This window comes from Trachemys scripta, chromosome 1 (assembly GCF_013100865.1).
Source record: "Trachemys scripta elegans isolate TJP31775 chromosome 1, CAS_Tse_1.0, whole genome shotgun sequence".
In the NCBI taxonomy this organism is placed as follows: Eukaryota; Metazoa; Chordata; order Testudines; family Emydidae; genus Trachemys; species Trachemys scripta.
In genome coordinates, this window is record NC_048298.1 from 320,388,840 (window position 1) to 320,403,553 (window position 14,714).

The window sequence follows — 14,714 nt, forward strand, 5'->3', positions numbered from 1 at the left end:
AAAAAGGATAAAAAGAGGAGAAAACCGATGCATTGTGGTATTTAGAAACAGAGGCCTTGGTGTGTGGGATTGGAAAATGGGTGGGGGACAGTCTAAGCATTCTCCCTTAGCCCCTAATGGTACCCCAGCAGATTACATGTATATACATTATGGTCCTAGAACCTGCAGGAATTTAGGTATTGGAATCTTTACATGCGTGAAAATCCATCTAAACAATGCCCACTAGAAGGTACCTTCAATCTAGATAAGATCATACATCTCAGTGGAGCTTTTAATCACCAAAAAGCCTCTGACACACAATGGGAACAATTTGTCTATTGAGGAAAGGAACGGGTTAATTTGAAAAATTCAGCTTGGCCCAGAGATAAAGAGAAAGCTGCTCTGCGTTCAAGGTCAAGAATCAACGCAGACTATGCCAAGTACAAAGAAAACTGCTTTTGGCCCCAGCTGACTGAAAAAAAAAACCAAAGGCAATACAAGTTACAGGACTTAGATTACATTTACAAAGCTTAACTATCCAGTGAAATCCAACAGTCTGCCTTTGCGACCCTGGAGCCCGCGTGGTTTGGGGACGCTGAAGAAGCCACAGGCAGCCGGCCTGGACTGGAATCTCTGAAAAAGATGCCCCAGGAGACCCCAGAGTGTAAAAGAACAGCTCTCCCAAGAGTGGAAGCAAGGTGGGAGATTCTGGACAAGCCGTATACAGGATACTCTCCCGTACATGCTCCCCCCCGGTTCTCTGGGGATTATACACAGACGTGGCCAGTCTGGACGCATGTGTGAGTATGAAAGTGGCTTAGGGCATTAATGTTCCCCTCCCCACCCCCCCGAGTGATGTGGGAGCATTCCCAACACACTCTGTTGTTGTATTATTTTACTAATGAAGCTTTAAAATTCAGTCATATGGTGTGTTTTCTTTATCTTCCCTCAACGATCCTGCGGTGTCAATAAATATGCACATACACATGTCCAAATCATTGTAATTTATGTAGAGGTTTGGTTTTTTTTGCAGACTCAATAATAAAAATAATGTACTGTTGTTTCTATTCTTTACTGGACCTAAACAGAATAGAAACAAATAAGGTGCTTTGCATGTTCTTGTCTTTTGTTGTTGTTTCTTTTGCTTTTTTGGTTGCCTTTTTTTTAGCCTTGCTAGCTACTGTCGGAGAAAAACAGAGTTCTCACTCCTTTGGTTGGGTGCAACAAAGTCAGATACTTTACTCTCAAGCAATTGCATAGAGGGAGAGAGCTAAACAGATCTCTCTACAGGTAAACAATTACAGCAAGCATTTATACCCAGGGCCGGCTCCAGTGTTTCTGCCGCCCCAAGCGGCCGGGGGGTGAAGGGGTGGCAGAAACACTGATCGGCGGCACTTCAGAATTGCGACTGAAGAGCCGGACGTGCCGCCCCTTTCTGTTGGCCGCCCCAAGCACCTGTTTGCTGCGCTGGTGCCTAGAGCCGGCCCTGTTTATACCTTTTGTTACATACAATAATGAGCAACAGCTGCATTTTGTTTATACACAGGTCATCCTGATATCTTACTTTTCACATCTATTTAGACTCTAGTCTACATTCCATATTTATCTACACAAGGTCGCAACAACTTCTCACACAGTTCTTTCCCATTCGTCTCACACAATCCTCGCTTCTACAAATCTCGCGTTATTAGGGTTACAGCTAGCCTGACTCTTGCTCACAGAAGAGACTGTTTGCATTGAAATCCCCATCAAATCCCTGTCAGTTCTTGCTCTACTTCCACACACACCCCTTTTGTACTTCTAGTACAACTAATATCCTTAAATCTCCATTTGCATTAAGCCTTGGATTTCAGATTCTACATCAAATGCTTCAACCTTAGGGGTTTTGATTGGATGCAATGACAATGCATCATTAGCATGGGCATGAAAGGTGTTACTATTATCACTTCCTTTACAACAACAATAATATAATCCTAAACCAAATAACAATAAAAGCAGTAACATTCCCACAGTAATAATATGATGGGGTTGTTGTACAGTTTTAGTCACAAAGCACAATACATCATACTTAGTACATAAAGTAACACTCTATAAGCTGTATGAAAGGCATTCTTGTCAACTTGATATATATTTTAAAGCATATGAATTTGCCCTTGTAATTCAGAGATTCTTGATTAATATGTATATCTCACAACATGGTGGTTTTAACATGCACACAGCTATCATTAGCTTGAAAAAGTGGGTGTCCTGTCAGGGTAGTTCCTTGTCCCATACCCTCCCAGCAAACGTAGCGATGAACAGTGACAACTTCTCCTGGCTTCAGTTTACGTATAAACTGAAGCTGTGGGGGTTCTAACAGCCAAAATGTCCATTGACTCCCTATCCCCATCCAAATGTCGGGTGTTATTCCAGGAGCACTAACAACAAATCGGCTTGGCATACCAGGTGGTCTAATCTCCCAGATATCACGGTGAATAATCCAGTCCCACATGCTTCCTCCCCATAGACCCGGCAGGGTTCGGTATGTGGGAGCCTACACCCCTCCTACCAGCCCATATGCTTGGGAGGAGTACTGTGAGTATATACAACTCCATCCTGAAAATCTCCAAGTATGTTTCCATGGCCACAAATCAGATGGCATTCCTGAGGTATCTGTAAGGGCAGTAGGCTATGCCTCATGCTCGAGATCACTCCGAACGGCCATCAGCTGGTGTAGTGGGGCGGCTGCCCCACACCTGAGAGTATGGGCTGCTGCAGGCCAGTGGGCCTGTGCAGATGCACAGCCAATGGGAGAAGAGCTTATTGAGAGCCAATCTGGGCCCAGATTGGAGGCAGCCAATCAGTGTCTGGCTCAGCCCTATAAGAAGGCTGCTCAGCGAGAGGAGAGTCAGTCTGTCCCAGGCCTTTGACAGGGGAAGGTCTGTCTCCTGAGCAGGAGATGAGCACCCAGGACAGCGCAGCGCTGGGCAGGCTTAGGGAAGCAGAGTGGAGTTTCAGCCTGATACCTGCCAGCCCTGAATAGAAGAGCCTAACGGGTGCAAGGGGTCATAGGGGAAGCGGCCCAGGGAAGCGGACAGATGGGGGGAGAGAAAGAGGACAGTAAGGCTGCCACCAGAGGGTCCCTGAGCTGGGACCCAGAGTAGAGGGTGGGCCTGGGTCCCCCCCCTTTGCAGTACACCCAGCCATTGGCCATAGGGAGCGGCCATCATAGACTATGCCAGATCCCTGACAAGAGGGATTAGACTTTAGGGTGTGTGGTTGTACATTGTGGCTGGGGTGTAGAGAGACTGCTGATTAACTCACTTCCCCCTGCCCCCGGAAAGGGGTGTGGATGGACTGAGGGGCACTGCCGGAGGGCAGTGGTCCTGAAGAGGACTCTGCGAGTTGGTGAGTGACGTGGGCTCAGAAGCCAACTGAGAGCAAGACAATGGGTGGGATACTACTGAGAGGGGATGCTCCACTGGACTGAGCTAATTCCTGGAGTAAGCAGTAGGAGGTGCTGTGGTGGTGAGTCCCAACCTTGTTACAGCTGGTCATTCAGGAAATCTTGAGTTCTGAACATGCCAAATCCCACTGCAATACCTTCCTAGCCTCAGTGATCTTCAATACCATCTCTCTTGGTTGTACACCCTTTATATACTTCTGGGAGGCATTAATATTAATGGCATAAGGGGGTGGTATATTGCAATAGAGTACAGGGTACATTATCTGTCACTGGAATAATTTTAATCCAGGTAAAATTTCCTGTGGCAGAACAAACTCTGAGTATTTGTTTAATTATTCACTACTTGGGTGACCAAATAACAATAAGGGCCTCTTTCATCTAACACATTGCAAACTCCAGGAACAGCCATCATATCAATTTAAATTACAGATTCTTGGGGTTCATTTGTAGTGATATCATACTTTTCTCTCCTCTGACCAGTCTTTTTCCACTCAATTGTTTGCTTATATGGGATATCCTGAACCTTATAAATATTTTTTTTCAAACAATATTTAAATAAATCACTAAAGTAGTTGGCCATTGGTTTTTATCAAATATGGCATTGTCTGTATTTGGATGTATTACAGGGGTAATAGTGTAATGGAGGAGATGGCAGGGGCTATGGCAACAAGGTGCCTTTGGTACTTGTCATTTAAAATCCAATTAGGGAGGGCAATACATGCTGAAGGACTTATCCAAAACACAGGGCACAGCCTGTAGAATAAACCCCTAAATCCAATCAGTACCACATTCCCAAGCATGGGTCCCACAAGTTTCTTCCTGCCAGTGTATAATTCTTTGTTTCTTCACCAGGGTCAGTTCTTAATGTCTTTTGTAGGCAGGAATCCCTGGACTTTAGTGGTTTCAATGGAGCGAGTGTTCCTTCTTCTCTTTTCCTGGAACAGTCATGGTTCAGCATCATACAGGGGAGAGGTTATCAGCACATCACCCTGTAATGGTTTAGCTTCTTCTAGAAAAATCCAAAGGGACAGTAAGTCTGTCAGTGGACAAGAGAGAGATTACTAGCACTTCACTGTGTCCTTTTTCCCTGCTGTCCAGAAAGCACAGCAGAGCTAGAAGGAGAAATAGGCTAATCATCAGTAGGAGAATCCTCCCAAGGTGGAGGGGTCTTTTTTTAGTGTGAAGCATAGGTCCAGACAGGTAGTCCTTGGCACTTCACAGCAGTGTTGGTGGTTAACAGGACTTGGAAAGGGCCCTTCCAGTGTGGAGCCAGGGCAGTCGGTCGCTGATGGACCTTTACATAGATCCAGTCTCCTGGTTCCAAGGAGTGGCAGGGCTGCTAGGGTCTTTGGGTAGCGCTTCTTTACCTGTGAGAAAAGAAACCTAACACATTTCATTAATGCCTGGCAGTGTTTTGCAGATCTCATAGCTGCTTGGGTACATTCAGGCCCCCCTTTTCTTGGTTGTCAGCCAAGTCTTAGCTGTGAGCGGTGTCTTTGAACGGGGCCAGCATCTTATCTTTGGACTGAGCTTGGTAGCTATTTCCCCCCCCCCCCCAGTTAATTCATTCTGTTTTTTCCTTCTTGGCTTCCTTTAACCTACAAAGGAAACTTCCACTCTTCACTCATACACCTTTTCCCAACAAGGAACACATACACATTGCAATTATACAGTACATTAGTCTTATTATTCAATGTATGCCACAAATACCCTTCCAGTAAAATAACTTTATTACAGAGCTTTGGAGCAACAAGCCAGGACAAGCACACCCACTTTTGAGGAGTCCACTTGGTACAGCCTCTGGTGTCCAATAGCTTTCTCCCTCCCCAGTCCTCTGGCTAGAAATCTGAGGTAGCCAGAAGGATCCCGTGTGCAATATGGGGAGTGGGTTAATCTTTCATGTCCTTGCTTCCAAAGACTGTTGGTATGCAAATTTTAACAATTTTTTTTCAATTAAAAGATCTGGCCAATTAAGTTTTTTTTTCTTAATTAAGCAAATGTATTAGACTTTAGTATATCACATTTTCCTGATTTAACCAAACACTTTGTATTCCAAGTTGAATAAAACAAGTATCTGCTTTTTGATTTAATCCTTCTAATTTTGAACTAGACTGTCTTATGAAAATATTAAATACAACAATTCTGACCACGAGACAAACACCACAAGAGAGGACATAGAACAGAGAACATGATTCCTATTGTGCCAGTAAATGGATGGTATGTTGAATGCTGTTCAGCTGGCATCAGTTTTCTCTGATTATCTGAAAGACAAAAGAACAGAGGTCTGCCCCTTCTGGGCAGTCAGTCAGTGCTTAAAATATTTCCTTTATATAAATACTCTTGTTGATTTCAGGCAAAACAGAGGAATTACCCCATATTTTCTTGTATTTGTTTCATAGGCAGCCCAGATTTCAGTGGCTTCTACCTTATCAGTTAGATAATTTGCATTCATACAGATGCTTTCTGGCTTGCTTCTGGATCCAAAGCTATTCACAGCTTAAAGATTCTTACTTAAAAAGGGACACAATTAACTTTCCCAGACTTTTGATTGCCTTTTACTTCTAACTCCTGCTTTCAAACACACAGTGATCTGAAAGAAAACACTACTTATAGTGTCCCTTAGAGACTAATAGGATTTTAATTAAATAGCATGGTAGGTTTGCATTTCTTTTACCCCTGCTACAATATACACTGCACATGTTCTGGGGAAGATACACATTTCCTCCATATGGAAACTTCCACAATACTAGTCACATTAATTTCTACACAAGGTGTAACTGTTTCTTTGTGCTTACAAAATCTCCATGCGCTCTTAGTAAAGTGACAGCTCGACCACACAGAGCTAGGGGCACTATCCTTCTCTCTCTTTACCAGATCTTTTATCTACTATTTTGTTACCCAAAAACAAATTCAAATCTTTTATTCTCCTGGCTTTGACTACCCTGCTGCAGCCACAACCTTTGGTCTTTATTTAAAACATTTTAAATCTTGTAAAGCATTAAGTCACCTTAAGGATTAAATGCTAAATACCATATTAAACAACACTAGTTTCCTGTGTCTGGCAAAAGTATTCTTGGTTTTGTAACTTTAAAACAATACCAATTCATCTCAAATGTATAAAACACAGATTGTACACAGCAGGAATGTTCTTCAGCAAATTTGACTAATTTATTCATAGTCTAATAATTCCACTTAAATAACCTCTTGCCTGGATTACTTACAGACATTTCTACCAAGTTTCACTGCTTGATTCCCTCTAGCAACTACAGAGTTAACTTCTCACTCTCTTTCCTTAAATCACTTGCTTGTCTCCCAAAATGACACCCACACCCAATCAACTCAGATTTTACCATTCCAATTATTGTCCTGGGGATCTGAAATCCCCATGCTTATAATTACATACTCCTTTCCTTCCACTATGCCCTCAAAGTTTCCAACCTGTTTTCCAATCTCTGTTACCTGCCCACTTGGGCCCAATCCTGCTTTTCTTGCTGAACCGTCCCTTCCATGGGCATCGGCTTGTTCCACTACCAATTTAGCAAGGAGGGTGGTCTTCTCAACTAGCCCCCACCCTTCCTGGTCTCTTCCCTTAAACATTCTTACTCACAAGGCTACCTGAGTCCTCCCTTGTGAGGCTTGCCACCTGGGCAAAAATGCATGACCCATTGGTGTTTAACTATTCAATTTTCTCTTGTGGCAAACACACTGCTGTTACAGCTGAGCACAAATGATTAAATTTTGACAAGTCCCTGAAGGACTGGTACTTGCTTAGCCAGTGCTTCCTTTTCTGCCTGGAAATCCTGTCTCAAGGCTTGCAACTTGCCCTGGGCGTAGGTTTGAGTTGCTGCCTGGTTCATGATCTATGCTCTTAATGGCTCAATTCTAGTTATCAAGTATACATCTCTTCCCTTTTCTCCAACTTCTATATTGCCCAGCCCTGCTACGACTGGGGGTATATCCACCTGACACCCTTCCCGGTCAACCGAGGTGGAGAGAGGAATGCTAAACCCCTCTCTGGTTCTCAGACTTACTGCTGCTGAGAGTGGGCACACTTTGAATCATGCAATCCTCAACATATAACACCAACAATACCAAGCAAAGCAAACATAAAATAACAAGGGCAAAACAAATAGATGGTGTGCATTCTGCAGGGCTCCCCCCTTTTCAATTTTCTACCAAAACTGACAGATTTCTGTCACCAATCTATTCCTTGCGTCAGGTGATCAGGCTGTTTTCCTAAAGTGAATTAAATAGTTTAGGAAATATTGTCAGATCAGCCACCCGCAAGAGTTGGTGGCCACACTCTGAGGCCACCAAAAAAATGTGTTGTGAGAACCAAGCACTTTAAAATGACCATAGAGTGGGGATCAAAACTCTGTGGGTCATTCATTAGAATATACTCTTAGAGCAACTTCAGTTTTACAAACCACACAGTTACTTTAATGTACACATGTAATAGGAACGGCCTAATGTCAGACACAGAAGATAATTCTCCAGCAAGGGAAAATCTCACATCCCCACTTTGTCTCACACTGACAGATAATCACACATGGTAAAGGGCACGCAGGATCCCCATGTACTGGAGTGCAGCCAGAAGCAGGGTTATGTGGATGACAAACCTGAATTGCAGAGCAGCACATAGGACATAGTCATGAATATTTCCATATTGAGCCAAAGGTCACCTTTCATTGAAACTCAGGGAGACCAAAAATCAGATGCTCTAATGAGCAAAATGCTGATTTTTGACATTGCCTCACACTGCAACGCTGAACAAGACCAGTCAAGTTCTGTGCTTTCCATGGGGACGCTGAGCAAAAGACAGATTCAATAAATCATTAACAAATTCACTCCCCGGGCAGGGCACGTGGTAATCAATCTCATCTCTGTCACTTTGACAGCTAACTCTGTAGCTGACAAGCTTCTCCTCTTTGGTCCCATGTCTGCAAGTGGTTAGAGAGCTGGCATTGGTGGGGCAGCCCAGGAGGTTATGGAGGCTCTTGTAGGAGCAAGTAGCAGCCCCATCTTCTCCTTGGGACCCTGAAAGAGCCTCTCTTCAACAGTAGTTGCCAGCAATGGTCAAGATAAGGCTTTGATTTCTACTGCCACTGACCTTTCACTTCATGCAGCCCCGGGGGTTTCTTTGTCAATGAGCGGGTACAGCTGCTGGTTTAGTTGCTGAATAATACATGCTTTTCACAACAGATGAGAAGAGTTGTTACTCACATGACAGCATCCAGACGTTCCTCCCTCTGTGGTACAAGTCTCCCTTTTGAGTTCAATGATCCTAGTGTCTGGTGCAGCCAATGTATTTTCTGTAATACTGCTGCTTTCTGTAGTGCTACAAAGTTCCACCCGCAATAATAAGAAACTTGAGTGACGTGTCTCAGGAGCTGCCTTGATACGGCATTCTGAATGGGGGCAGGGGAGGAGGAAATCAATCCATAACAGTGTGAAGAGTAAAGAAGAGGAGTTAACACGTCTCACAAACAGACCAAGCAGAGGGGAAGAGAGACGTAAAACTTAAAGGACTTTCCTTCCATTGCTCAGCCATGAGTGATGAGCTGGTGCACTGGTAGCAGAGTCAAGATTCCAGCAGTTAAAGGAAATCTGCCTGACCAAGGGCCCAGTAAAATGTGATTATGGCCCTCAAGATTTTTCCCAGTGGGTCCTGATATGACCTAATCCATAAGAACACAGGAATTGCCCTACCAGATGAGAGTGGTGGTCCATCAATTTCAGTATCCAAGAGTGGACAATACCAGGTGCATCAGAGGAAAGAAGCCTGCAACAGGGAGTTAAGGGATAACCTGCACCCAGGCAGGGAAAGCTTCCTCCTAATCCCCAAATTAGTAGTTGGTTTATGCTTAATGCTGTGAGGGTGTCTATCCCTTTCAAAGGGAAACACGTGTTTTTAAAAGAAGAGCTAATTTTTTTTTTTAATTTGTTTAACAGTGATAGAGTCCATGCATACGTTCATCTCCCACTCTAAATGCTGCATTCTCTGTGCCAGAGACAGGAGGGAGGAGTTTGCAACCTCACAAAATGGCAGGAGGTGTGGTTTGCAAACATCAAGCATCCCAAGAATCTGCAGGGAAATCACTCCACAGGCATGCCAATTCCAAGCCCTCCCCAGAGGCAGCTTTCTCTTCCACCCTGATACTTCCAGCAACGTTAACTCTCATGTGGATTTCTGATTAGGAATCGACAAAGTCCAAGGGGGCAAATGCAATGGAGCATGGCTGCTCCCTGAAACCCGTCCTCAAAATCTGTGGAACATCAAACTCACTGTCTTTCTACCGTGGACTCCCCACCCCAGTTCCAGTTGATTTTACTCCCTGTGCAGAGTAAGTGTGAAGAGGAGTAGGGCTCTTATTGCCAACACTAATAACCCTTCTACAACAAAGATGTACTAAATAAGATTTACTCTTTTACTTCTTTTCCAAGAAGTCAGAGGACTTTTGGACACCTTTATGAAAAGACATCACAGTAACAGGCCACAGCAACCAGTATAAAAAAGAAATCTGCAGAGAACTTGGTTCTTACTTTATTGTTACACAAGGAAATAGTTTAACTATCCAAGCATTTTGGATCCCCCTAGAAAAAGCTGAGGCAGGAGGCTTGTGTGTGCACTCTGTGCTTCTGCTCTACATAAACAAAATAGTCTGTAACTTCAGCGGGAAGAACTAGGACATCAGACCTGTTGTTTGTATAGTAGACAGGACCCCCACTTCTTGTTCTGATTCCTGGAGACTAGAAGAATGTTTATGGGAAGTGGGAATGTAAAATGCAAAATGCAATCTTTCAGAGCAATGACTCTACCCAAAATGCTATTGTGTCTCAAATGTTGTCACGTGACTTTTGCTTTCTTTCATTTTGCTTCACAGCAGTTGTTTTGGATTTTAAAGTGCACTACCCAGGGAAAGCAGAGATGAGGGGATGAAGATTCAAATGTAAGTATTAAAGCCTGTAGGGTGTAAGAGTAAATACATAAAGCAGCAAGAAACCCAGATCACATGCCATATGGTGCAGCACTATATTAGTAGGCTCACTATTAGAGCGTCAAAAGCAGCTGACCAAACTTAGTATTGTACTTCCCTCCAGGCCATTCTAAACAACGCTTGATCTCATTCGGAGTTAGGACAAGCTTTAAATTAAGAACAGACCTGTCACGTACAAAGCAGCCTAATTAGACTGGGCGGCAGGATGCCTTACTTTTACCTTCCAACCATGACACTGATTAACTATGTGATTATGCCAATGCGAGAGCTATGTGACTATGCCAACGGGAGACTGTCTCTCGCCAACATAGCATGGTGTGGACATCGCTTTGAGTCGATGTAACTTACATTGCTCAGGGGGGTGTCATTTTCAGACCCCTGAGCGATATAAGTTACATCAACTTAAGCAGTAAAGTACACCAGCCCATAATCTCAGGCATCTCGGGAGGGGAGAGGGGAGGATAGCGGGCAGGGTGTGTGTGTGGAGAGAGAGACTTAGAGACTTATAAAAATGTCGGTCACTTTGGTATATTGTATGATGCACCACTTAAAACAACTATTAACAAAAACAAAGTCACAAACTAAAAAAATCTAGATCAAAATCTTAAACAGATTTTATTAGACACTCAGGCATCTACGTACAGCATATTTCACTAACCCTGGTAAATATCATAAATGCTTCCAGCTAATATGTCCCATAACACTTTTTCTTACCAAAATGTACAAAAATATTGGAGTAATGTTTCATTAGTATTTCCACGGTTTTGAATTCAAAGTTCCTCCCCTCTCCAAAAGCCTGTCACCTGGCATTAATGGACAAATTTAAAGATTCCAGAAAATGCCAGAAAAGGCAACTGATGTGTCTCTTAGTAGCAAAATGTGTAATCACAGAAAATAGAACACACCTCCAGTTTATTTATAATGGGCGGGAGAATTGTCAAACCCGGCTTTGACAGAGAAAATAACTATATTGGTAACAAAGTGAGGAAAAATACATTGAAGTGTGATGTGCAATGAATGCTTAAATTAGCTGTGATGTAACACAGCTTGTACACTGGGGATTAGGTCGGTTTTACCTATGTCACTCAGGGGTGTGGATTTTTCAACCCCCCTGAGCAATGTAGCTGGATAAACCTAACTTTTTAGTGTAGACCAGGCCTGACAGGGTGACCTGATGCCCACCACATTCAGTTTGTGCTGGATTCCAAGAGGGGACATAAGTCCTCCTAGGAGAGCACACTGACTCCCATCCTGGAGGGTTCAACCCCAGGAACAGGTAGCAAGAGTCTAAACTGCTATGACGGGTCTGGAGATAGAAAGGTGATCTCCCAGGTGACTGGGTCTTTATTACTTAAGCCCATCATGTATTAATAGAGTTGTTCTGGATTCAAATAATATTTTCATAGATTCTAAGGTGATCACTTACTCTGACTTCCTGGATAACACAAGCCAAATGATTTCCCTGAAATAATTCTTGTTTGGACTAGAGCATATTCATTCATTTGCCATGTGCTGGTGTCTGTGGATTGAATCATTACCCTGTGCAATAATTTCCCCATAAAAGAAAGACCAACTCTTGGAATAGTCCACAGTGCTAGTCCATCATCATTTCCAAAACCACCATATGTTGCCATTCATGCAGAATCTCTCTAACAGGCAATAACTTTGTAGTGACTTGAAAATGACAGCATGTGAGTCGCAGAGTTCCTGACCTGGGCTTCCAAACATTCTTCATATTAGGTAGCTGATTAGTGAGTGGGTTTGGCAAATATAAATATGCATAACAATGCATACATTCCTTTAGTTTTCTCAACAAACTTTCTCAGTCTCCTCCGAGGCATTATAACAGACAAAATTGGGTTTAAAACAGTCCAATGAGACTAGACCGCATCACCCTACTTTGAGATTTGACGTATGGCCCAGTTCTTAGGTAAAAAAAACAATAATCCTGTGCTGCAGATTTGTCTCAGCACATTTCACATAATTAGGGGAGCCAGTGAAGATGCTTTTCAGAACCACAGAGAATCAGCAGGGTTCTCCCCAGTCACTTGTATTTGCCTTCTGTTCTACTGAACAAGAATACGAATGTTCTGAGGCCACCTACTGTTTATTTTAAGGACCTACATGTTAAACTTTAGGACACTATCCAAGAGATGTGACATTTCTTAATGACTGAAAAGTAGGCCTCATCATTTATTTAAAAAGCCAAGATAAGTTGAAAACAGAACAGCATGAATGAAACTCACCTGCTTTGCTTTATGTGAATCTTTACTTTATTAATAATCCCTAGCTCATATATAAGGCTTTACATAGGAGATAACTATTGTGATACCCAAATCTGTTTATTTCACTTCATCATAATGAATGCAACAAGTGCTCTGGGAGAACCTTTATAAGAATACAGTGAACAAAACTCAGACTCTCCCAAATACTGCACTTTCAAATGCTCCTACCACCCTGCTCTGGAAAATTCTCAAGACATGGGGTGAAATCTGGGGGCTCATTGAAATTAATGAGAGTCTTTATCCTTGATTCCAATGGGGCCAGGATTTCACCCATGCTGTTTCTCCCCCCAACAGAGCATGAATTTGCTGACTTCCAGGTGATACTGCAACGCCCATTTGTTGTCCCAGGCTTTTGCAATTGGGAGGGATGAGTAGAGGGTGAAGAGATGATGGTTGCAGCGACTCACACCACTTCAGAAACTATTCTTGACTGAAAGCCTCAGGCCACTCACAAGCCAACCCAAGCTGCATTTGAACACCTGTCTGCACTGCAGCACAAATGGAATTTAACCAGAAGCTCCAACCCAGCACAATCTAACCCTACTGCCAGGTGTCCTTAGCAGTAGCAAATACTAGGTTTAATATAATGCTTAGGGATCCCTTTTTAAATGGACTCTTGGCTTGATCCTCCCCTGCTCAGAAGGCACTTGAGAGTCCTTGAAAAGATGGAACATGAAAATCTTTTACTTGGGAAACAGATATACAGCTATTGACATAATAAAATGAAATTAACAAAAGCCAGAGAGAATGGCAGACCCCACACTCTGAGTGGTTAACAACTGCCTGGCTTGTTGGGGGCCCACAACACAATTCCCACACACCTATACCTCACTCCTACAGCCAGGAAGATTAGGGACAGTCAGCTGGTACTGGGGCATATAGCTCTCCTCAGCCTCTCTGCTCCAGTGCAAAGGAGGTCCCACTATGGTCTTCTGCTGCCAGGTCCCACTCAGCAAAGTCATCTTCTGCCAAAGCTGCTGTTGTGATAAAAATGAATGCATCAAGAGTGTTGGATGTGTATACAATCTGCACATACACTCCCCAAATCATACCCCTGCACATCCCCCATATTAAAACTCTCCTATTATCTCCACCATTCTTTGGAGGGCAAGAGAAACAGAGTAACCTTTAGTTTAGCAAAGTTTATCTCCTCCAGGTCTGCTATGCTAGGTCCTGGCTCAACAGAGTCAGCTCTACCAGGGGTTGTGCATCAGGCCCAGTTGTGCACAGTCGTCTGTACTATGTCAAGTGGTACAAATTACAAAAGGGTCATAGGAGCAACAAGAGGGACATCGGTGGGGGAATCTGCTCCACAACTTAGATGCAAGAAGCATGGGGAATAAACAGAAGAACTGGAAGTATTAATACTTAAGCTAAATTATTAATTAATTGGCATCACCGGGACTTGGTGGAATGTTTAGTGCTTATTTTGCTTCATTATTCACTAAAAGGTTAAAGATGACTAGATATGAAACACGACACTGACAACAAGGCAGAAGGAATGCAAGCTAAGATAAGGAACTATAAGCTTAAAGAATATTTAGAACATAACATAACATAAGAACGGCCATACTGGGTCAGACCCAAGGTCCATCTAGCCCAGTGTCCTGTCTTCCAACAGTGGCCAATGCTGAGAGCCCCAGAGGGAATGAACAAAACAGGTAATCATCAAGTGAACCATCCCTTATCACCCATTCCCAGCTTCTGGCAAACAGATAAGTTAAATATATTCAAGTCAGCAGGGCCTGATGAAATTCATTCTAGTGTACTGAAGGAACTAGCTTAAGCAATCTTGGAACCATTAGCAATTATCTTTGAGAACTCATGGAGGATATAGGAGATCCCAGAGGACTGGAGATGTGCAAACAGTACTTTTCTTTAAAAAGGAGAGCAAAGAGGACCCAGGGAATTATAGATTGGTCAGTGTGATGGGGTGAACTAGTCTGGAGGCCCCTGCTGGAGGCCTCGTAACCCTGCCTCACTCTGCCCCAGAAAAGAGCAAGAGAG

General features: G+C 43.3%; 1 long non-coding RNA gene across 1 annotated transcript in view; it reads left to right on the plus strand.

Moving 5' to 3' along the window:
- Positions 1–364: 364 nt before the first annotated feature.
- LOC117871224 overlaps positions 365–14,714 on the plus strand; it is a 45,510-nt gene continuing 31,160 nt past the window's right edge. The window contains exons 1-2 of the long non-coding RNA XR_004644183.1: positions 365–779; positions 10,309–10,374. This is a non-coding gene — a long non-coding RNA (uncharacterized LOC117871224). The remainder of the gene's footprint in view (positions 780–10,308; positions 10,375–14,714) is intronic.